Genomic DNA, 9,313 nt, shown 5'->3' on the forward strand with positions numbered 1-9,313 from the left:
GGCGCCAGTATTTATCTTTGTGCCTGCAAAGCATGCCTGTGTAGTGCTACATATATTCGACAGCAGAAGTTAGTTGTGGCGGCACCTACCAACATTTTCCAGAACTTCCGCTTACTTTGCACTCGATTCTAAGCCGCAGGCTGTTTTTTGGATTACAAAAACCGGAAAATAAGTGCGGCTCAGATTCGAGTAAATACGGTAAATGTCTTCATGGGGGCACTCGGAATACAAATGAAAGTTTCAACCATTCCATACGGGAAAGATTACTCAAGAATGTTTTTGTAGGACTAAATACATTAAAAGTTGGTGTACTAGATGGTGTGCTATGTTTCAATGATGGAGTGATAGGAAGGTAGGAAGTCCTGAGAAATTTAGGCATAAAATGTGGCTCTAATATGAAAGATCAATTTCTTCTGTGTGACAGACAACGGGTGCATGAAGCTGAAAGATTCGCTCTTCAAGTTACCAAAGAAGCAAGAAGTGCTAAAAGGAATGCCAAGAGGAAGCTTGAAGATGAAGAAAGGCTGCAGGATGTAGACTATGCTTCAGGAATGTTCTGAGGCTCAGTTTAATTGGACTCATATGTTCATTCGCAATTTCCCGCTAGTTGTTTTCTTCAGAATTCAGGTACAAATATTTCCTAAAGTTTATAAAGCATTGCTCTAATTTTTTCTGTAACTTTTGGTAGTCCATACTTATGTAGTAGACCTAAGCTTTATTGCAGAATCAGCTAAATCATAGAAAAAATAACATTTTTATTTGGAAAAAATTATAAATATTAAAATGTAAGATGTGATACTTTTTTATCCTTGTAATATACGTAATAGGTGGAATTAAATAGGTCTAGTATCTCAGCCATGTCATGCATGTCTGCTAAAAATTTGGTCTCCTTCAAATGTATAACATTGGATTAAATGGTACCTCAGTTTGAGGAAGAATTTCCTTGTTACTTTTTTTAAATAACTCTAAGCAGGTTCAAAAATATTCAAAATACTTCTAATTTGTTTAAAAAGTGTGCTCTATTACCTGATATCAACAAAAAATCTTAAAACATATACATTATAAACAGTGCCTGAAAGAAATATAATATTGAGCTAGAAAAATGCCCTGTATCCTTAAGTGTGAACTGCCAGATAGCCGTGTAGATTTACACGAGAAATATCGTCTGGTTTGCACTGATGATGTAATGATGTAATGATGTGAGGGGGCTGAATGCAATTTTTTTTTTTTTTTTTTTACGCCTGCTTTGGTGACGGAAGCAATGCATTCAACTTCCAGAAAGAAATTATCTCACAAAACAGGCCTTTGACTAAACTTCATAAAGTGCCGTACTGTGCTGGTTTATGGTATAGAGCAGATGTTACCAACAAGTATTCCATTGGTTCTCCATCATTTGAAAAAACGTCGTTTTCACTAAAACACAGCTACATTTACAACTCCATTTTTCCTGTACAGTGTTCTATAATACATACAATTGTGACTTTAAATGACAGCTTTGAATTATCAAGGGCATCAGTTTTTTTTTCCAAATTTAATGTGCCATTATCAACAGAATGATTGCATGCAGATCATTATACTGGCGTGTGAGGTTTTGGGATTGACATTTATTTTTTTTATCGCGTATCTTGAGACTTTGAGCCAAAGCTCGTGGGATGAGGTGGTACCTAGTTTACAGAAAGCTGAATATAAAATTTATAAACAAAAAATTACAGAATTAATAAAATATGAAATTAAGAGAAATTAGGATAAATTACATGTTGCATAGAGAAGTTCTCATGTATTGTGAGGGTCTCTTGTGCAGAATTGTAGCATACCACAAGGTAACCTTTGTGTGTGGATTTGAATACTTACGTGTATCACTCTTTTTTTCTGCCCTGCTGGGAAATTTGGAAAAAAAAACCTGGAGAAATCTTGTTTTTTGTCTCAGTAGATGAAACAGTTTGTTTACTGGGATTTCCTGCATAGTCGCTGGCTGGATGCAGCTTAATACATGCACCGCTTCCCTACTCCCTCATTCTTACTGCTTCTCCACTTCCTACCACTCCCCTCAGCTTGCAGTCAGTGCTGCCACCACTTCTTGCCACTAGCCTAGTAGCTACTGATGGGAGGCGTGAGGGGTGGTTTGTTTTGATATGATTCTTGGAGATTGTTGACCCAGTGGCTGGAGACAACGGTCATATGTGCACGAGTTGTGTCTGAGTGATTGTGAGAATATGTGTGTGTGTGTGTGTGTGTGTGTGTGTGTGTGTGTGTTATTTTCTAAGAAAGGCTATGGCCGAAAATTTAGTTGTGAGAGTGTGATTGTCTTTTCTACGTGTCTGTCCATGGTTCAGCGATCATCTTTACGGTGAGTTGCTACCTATCTTCATTAGCATTAATTCTCAGAGTATTTGCACAAATTGATGGATTTATCACCACCATCTCATTTCGTCAACATAATGTCAGTGACTTGTGTAAAGCTGGCCACATGAATGGACTTCCATGATGGGCCAAAACCACAGGCCATTTCTGTGGGTCTCTCTAACGGATTGGGGCTGCCGATTTGAAGCCCATCGTTTCCCAATAATGTGCAAGCCCTGCCCATCGGATCTAGTCTCGCCGATCTGCTCCCAGGCCGGCTCTGTTTGTGTGTGGTATAATGCAGTGGGTTTTCGTGATTTATCCGAGGACTCAGGACTGTGGTGCTCCTCGGCAGGCCAGAGGCCACGGGCGATGGAGTTCAGGAATTGTGACTTTCTCACTGCAAGTACATTATGCGGTACATTGTTTTATAAACATTTTATTTATTCTAGTACATTTTGGGGCTTAGAAAATAATTTATACAGGATGTACATATCTTTTTTTTTTACGAACATTCAGTACGCGAAACATGAGTGACCCGGCAGACATCAATACAGTAATCGAATTCGTGTCATACCTGTCCCAGCATGGCATCGTCAATTGTGATATTTGTTTCTCGTATTCTCTCCCGGAGCTCCGCTACATCACGTGGTAGAGACCATACATACACCGGACCTTTAATGTGTCCCCACAGAAAAAAAGTCACACGGAGTGAGATCTGGTGATCAGGGAGGCCATTTCATGAAACAGCTGTTCCCTTCTGTAGCACGGCCAGTTCATCGATGCGGCAGCTCCGTATTCAGGTACCCACAAACTTCACGATGAAAATGGGGTGGAGCCCCATCCTGCTAAAAGATGAACGGAGAGCCAAATTGCATCTGAGGCATCAGCCATTGCTGCAACATATCCGAGTAGGAATATCCAGTGACAATGCTCTTGGCGAAGAAGAATGGCCCGTACAGTTTTCGACACGACAAAGCACAAAAAAACATTTACATTTAGCGAATCACACCCAAATTCAATGCATTCGTGTGGATGCTTTGTACCCCAGATTCGACAATTATGCCTGTACACTTTCCCATTAGTGTCAAAAGTGGCTTCATTGCTAAAACTTAAGCGATCAAAATTCCATCCCCGTCCTTATTCAATTGTTGCAACTGTGAACAAAACTCAAAACACTTGTCTTTGTCGTCGTTATTGACCTTCTACCCTAGCTGGAATTTGAATGGTTTCACAGACAACTTCTGTCGCATGACTTTCCACAGTCAGTGGAGCCATTTCGAGTTCATGGGATGCACGACGCACCAATTTCTTTGGACTCCTTATGAATGTCTCTCGTATGCAATCCAAATTCACTTCACTCACACTGGGATGTCTGGTTCTCTGTGCTGGGCACAAGCAACCCGTCATAATAAATTTGTTGTGCCTTCCTTGTTGGTGGTTTCTTACCGTACTTTGTTCTAAACATCCATTGAACAGCTGTAGCACACACTTTTTTTGTCGAACTCCAATACACAGAAAGTTCGCTCCGCACCTGAACTTGCCATATTTATGACTGGTGCTATCGGCAAATCACCAAAGTATGCTGTGGTGGTATACATGAAAAAGAACTTTCAGGGTTTCTCTTCAAAATGACGTGTGTGATATCTGTGCTATGTTTGGTTCTTGTGCAATAAATAATTGAAAGTGTTCCCAGATGTAATGTACACCCTGTATATTAGAAAGTATGAGCGATAGGAAGAACAACTTGTGGCAGTCACAGGCGGTTTGTATGCTATGTACCTGTATATTTTGGCCTGCCTTATATACTTCTTTCAATAGGCCTACTTTTTTCTGAGGTTATTTCTGAAATCAGTGTAGGTATTTTAAATCTGTCTTGAGACTCCAAGGAAATGCGTATTTGTGTCACCAAATATGTTTAGTTTTATTGAAATAAAATAACATCAGTGGTCTTAATGGAATATTATATACCATTGTCTTTCTTTCTCCATCTAAAAACTGTTCATTACAAAAGATGCTGAAATTAGTACTTAAGATTTTTGCTCATGAGGGGAAGAAATACAGAAGTCCTTACTTTTTTTTTTTTTTTTTTTTTTTTTTTTGTGAACTTGTCTTTACTTGCCCTTGAGACCTCGAAATTTGTCAGGGAAAAATGCTAAAACTTGCTGGAAATCGGGGAACGTCACTTGGGGAAACTTGCGGCAACCCTGAATGTTCACAAGCTGACACTGCAGAGTTTGCTGACTGCATTTTTCAGGGATGAGAATATTCTTGCCAAGTGCACAGAATTGCCCCAAACTATAACACCATATGAGATAACAGAGCAAAAGTAAACAAGCTTTTGTGTTTGTGTCCAAGACATAGTGTATAGTGAAGACAGAAGTGTTCATTTTCTGCTTAAGGTGTTGAACATGATACTTCTGAGAGAGCTTTTCATCTATCTTCAGTCTTAAGAATTTAAAATGTCTGTTCGACCAGCTCAGGACAAGACTATTTCTATTTTACAAGAGTTCAGTTGTTGGCAGTGAAGTATTAATCCGTTCTCCAAAAGCCATGTGCTGATGTTGCCAACTACCTTGTCAGCTAGATGATTTACGTTATGTTCAGTGTTTTCCGAGAGAACACATGTCCGAATATACAAAAGCTTTCATTTGCATTTGCAGTAGGTATGGGGGGGGGGGGGGGGAAAAAAAAAAAAAAAGAAAGAAACAGAAGCTCCTGTGTGTGTTTCCTACAGATAGTGGATGTAACAACAGCTCCTTTAAGTTATGTTTTCAGATTATTTTTTGATGCCACAATTTCCACTCACGTTGCTACTTTTGTGTTTTCTTCTTGCTTAGTACTCTTGATACATTTTGTTCAAAGTTTGACTATGGTTCCTGTTACTAGGTGCGAGGATACAAGTGAGTTGGCTTCCATTCGGACGTCTACGATGAGACGATGGACAGGGTGAGGCCTCGGCGTTGATACAGAGTGCACTGGTGGTGGCAGAATACAGCACGACCCCAGTGCCAAGGTCATCAAAGTGTACAGCTACTCACAGGTAGTACCAAAAGCAGTGAGTTGTAGAAATGACAGTATGTGTCATCTTGAGCTGTTATTCAACTTAATTTTTTACTGTGTGACTGGTTTCAGTTGAAGACCATAATGGTTTCAGTTGAAGACCATTTTCAGGCACCTGTTGTATATACATCGCGGATACGGGAAAATTTGGGATGAAAAGAATGTTTGAAAATTATAGTAACAATACAAGCAACACTTACAGAATTTGATTACCAGCAAAAACTATATATATCAAAAGAATACAATGTCAGAAATATAAATTAAATATCCACAAGCATTGTATGTATTGTTACTACAATTTTGAAATATCCTTTTTGCCTGAATTTTTCCTGTTTCTATGCTGTGGGAACAACAGGTGCTCGAAAATGGTCTTTGATCAAAACTGGTTGCATCGTAAAAAAAAATTATCAACAGCTTAAAGTGTTACATGATGTCATTTCTACAATTCGTATAAGCTGCAGACCACAGTTAACAAAAAGTATTTTAAGAACAGTGAAGTTTCTGTTCATACGTTGTGTGCCCTATAATTCAAGTATTTTTAAAGCTTTTAAGAATGTTATACGCCAAGCTCCTCCATGGGAAAGCAGTTTATGCTTTGGTTACATGGCACAAATTATAGAATACCTTGTTAGATGGTCAGAAGTAAATGTCACCAGATGTTAATACCTGTAAATCATCATCATGCTTCTTACAACTGTGTACAATAATTTGGGTGTTGTGTTGTGGACAAGTGTTATGGTTGAAATGGCTGCTGTTGTTCTGGGTAGCAGCCATGATTATGAAACTTCCTGACAAATTAAAACTATGTGCCGGGCCAGGACTACATCCTGAAACCTTGCCTTCTGTGGACAATGCTGATACCAACTGTGCTGTTCAATCTGATTCAGTATTTTTTCTTACACCTTTCAGATTACTTTTGAGGCCACAATCCTTGCTTCCACTTGTATATTTAGCGAGAGAGAGTTGTATATGTAGCGAGAGAGAGAGAGAGAGAGAGAGAGAGAGAGAGAGAGAGGATCTTCTGTCCCATAATTTTATGACATTGTTATTATTATTATCAGCTTCTGTATCTTTTGATTGAGTATAGTTACGGCAGCACATGAATTGTGGTGAGCCTGGTGTTTTTACAAGACTTTCTCCAGTTGCCAGGACAGTTGTCATAATTACTCAAATCAACAATTCCTTGCACTTGGAGCAGACCAAATGATTCCTCTGTACCCCTCGCACCTATTTTATACTTTTCAGACTGTGTTTCACACATTTTGTGACCTACCTGTTTCATTTAACACAGTTAATACAGTTGCAGATTGTGGGTACGTGTTTAATTTTTTTGCACGGTTACTGCTGCTTGTGTTTCAGTGTTGTGTACAATGCCAGACCCATCAATAGAAAAATTAATTCTGATGCTGCATCTTGCACATCTGTTCTGAAGGTCTTTACACACTCCCTTTTTCTGCTGCTTTTGTGTTGTGATGTGTGGTGTAGAAAATTTCAGATTGCTTTACGGTTTCATGTGCTCTGTATTAGATGCAGTTTTAGTGTACGTACAAGCACATTGTTTACTTATGATGTAGTTGTAGTTAAGAGTTCTCGTTTTAGTGTTTAAATATTATTGTGATATGTAGCACACTGTTTAATTGTACTTTAGTTTTAAAATACCCAAGGACTGCTTCATTTCAGGGGTTTGGGAAGGCAGACCACAGCAAGACTGTAGAAATTCTGAAGACTGCATATCCTGTTCACAACATTACTTGGAGTGATGAAGGATACTGATCTGCTCAGGTAATTAAATTTACATATGTGTGATACATTCAAAATGTCTCTGACATTACGACAACCTTCATAATGAATGAAGGTGATATTTTTTCCATTTAAGCTGTTGTATTTTAATAAGACCTCTCCTTAATTATACAGGGTGATTCAAAAAGAATACCACAACTTTAGGAATTTAAAACTCTGCAACGACAAAAGGCAGAGCTAAGCACTATCTGTCGGCGAATTAAGGGAGCTATAAAGTTTCATTTAATTGTACATTTGTTCGCTTGAGGCGCTGTTGACTAGGCGTCAGCGTCAGTTGATGCTAAGATGGCGACCGCTCAACAGAAAGCTTTTTGTGTTATTGAGTACGGCAGAAGTGAATCGACGACAGTTGTTCAGCGTGCATTTTGAACGAAGTATGGTGTTAAACCTCCTGATAGGTGGTGTATTAAACGTTGGTATAAACAGTTTACAGAGAATGGGTGTTTGTACAAAGGGAAAAGTTCTGGACGGCCGAAAACGAGTGATGAAAATGTAGCACGCATCCAGCAAGCATTTGTTCGCAGCCCAGGAAAATCGACTTGCAGAGCTAGCAGAGAGCTGCAAATTCCACATTCAACTGTATGGAGAGTCCTACGAAAAAGGTTAGTTATGAAACCTTATCGTCTGAAATTGGTTCAAGCACTGTCTGCAGCTGATAAGATTAAAATAATCGATTTCTGTGATTTTATCCTTGCTCAAATGGAAACAGATGAATCTTTCATTTCAAAGATTGTGTTTAGTGATGAAGCAACTTTCCACACTAACGGGAAAGTCAACCGTCACAATGTCTGTATATGGGGCACTGAGAATCCGCGGGAAACAACTCAGTATGAACGTGACTCGCCTAAGGTGAACGTTTTCTGTGCCATTTCAGCCAATAAAGATTTTGGTCCCTTTTTCTTCGAAGGTGCTACTGTAACTGGACTACAGTATCTGGAGATGTTAGAGAATTGGCTGTTCCCTCAGCTCGAACAAGAAGCACAATAATTCGTATTTCAGCAGGATGGAGCGCCACCACATTGGCACTTATCTGTCCATAACTACCTGAACGTCAGCTACCCGAGGCGATGGATCGGCCGCCAGGCAGCCCGTGACAGAGCACTTCATCACTGGCCTCCAAGAAGCGCTGATCTTACCCCCTGCGATTTTTTTTTTTTTTTTTTATGGGGGTATGTTAAGGATATGGTGTTTCGGCCACCTCTCCCAGCCACCATTGATGATTTGAAACGAGAAATAACAGCAGCTATCCAAACTGTTACGCCTGATATGCTACAGAGAGTGTGGAACGAGTTGGAGTATCGGGTTGATATTGCTCGAGTGTCTGGAGGGGGCCATATTGAACATCTCTGAACTCGTTTTTGAGTGAAAAAAAAACCTTTTTAAATACTCTTTGTAATGATGTATAACAGAAGGTTATATTATGTTTCTTTCATTAAATACACATTTTTAAAGTTGTGGTATTCTTTTTGAATCACCCTGTACAGTTAGTTCTGGCCCAAAAAGCCATTTTAAATGTTTTTAAAGTACAACAAACAGTAGCATTTCTACTGTAATTTGTAAGCCATGATGAACAGTAGCACATAGTGTGAGTTTGCTGTCTTTTTATTTCTGTGAGACCTCGCTATGTGTGTAAACCGAAAAATGGCTTTTCGAGCTGAAACTAGTTGCTTAACTAAAAATATTTTTAGTAACTATATTATCTTAAGTTGAAAAGTATCATTTTCATCCAATGACATTAATAATTTTTGTGTCCTCTTTTTCACTTTTGCCATATGGGTGTGTTCTGAGAAGGTCTATCACATGTTTGTTTTTAAGATTGGTACAGTTGTTTTCTGTCATTAGTTATTGTATGCTGCTTTTGACCACTGAGAATCAAATTTTTCAACTGTTTAATATCAGGATTTAGCAGCAAGTTTTTTTACTCAAGTGTTAAAAGGTGTTGTATCTAACAACTATTTTTCTGATCTTCACAACTATTTTTCTGATCTGAAGATTGCCATGCAGGAACTCAACAAACTAGTTCTGATCTGATTCAAAGATTGCATTCATTTTGTTGGTAGAGACAGTGGGGAGCTGTCCTCTTCAGTCATCATTATCCAGAGGTGAAGCT

The 9,313-nt window shown here is 38.9% G+C and overlaps 1 long non-coding RNA gene across 1 annotated transcript in view; it reads left to right on the plus strand.

Moving 5' to 3' along the window:
* LOC124798649 overlaps positions 1-7,144 on the plus strand; it is a 28,553-nt gene extending 21,409 nt beyond the window's left edge. Inside the window, exons 2-3 of the long non-coding RNA XR_007016963.1 lie at positions 5,230-5,383; positions 7,084-7,144. This is a non-coding gene — a long non-coding RNA (uncharacterized LOC124798649). The remainder of the gene's footprint in view (positions 1-5,229; positions 5,384-7,083) is intronic.
* The last annotated feature ends 2,169 nt before the right edge of the window (positions 7,145-9,313 follow it).

The sequence above is a fragment of the Schistocerca piceifrons genome, chromosome 1 (genome assembly GCF_021461385.2).
Source record: "Schistocerca piceifrons isolate TAMUIC-IGC-003096 chromosome 1, iqSchPice1.1, whole genome shotgun sequence".
NCBI classification, from domain to species: Eukaryota; Metazoa; Arthropoda; class Insecta; order Orthoptera; family Acrididae; genus Schistocerca; species Schistocerca piceifrons.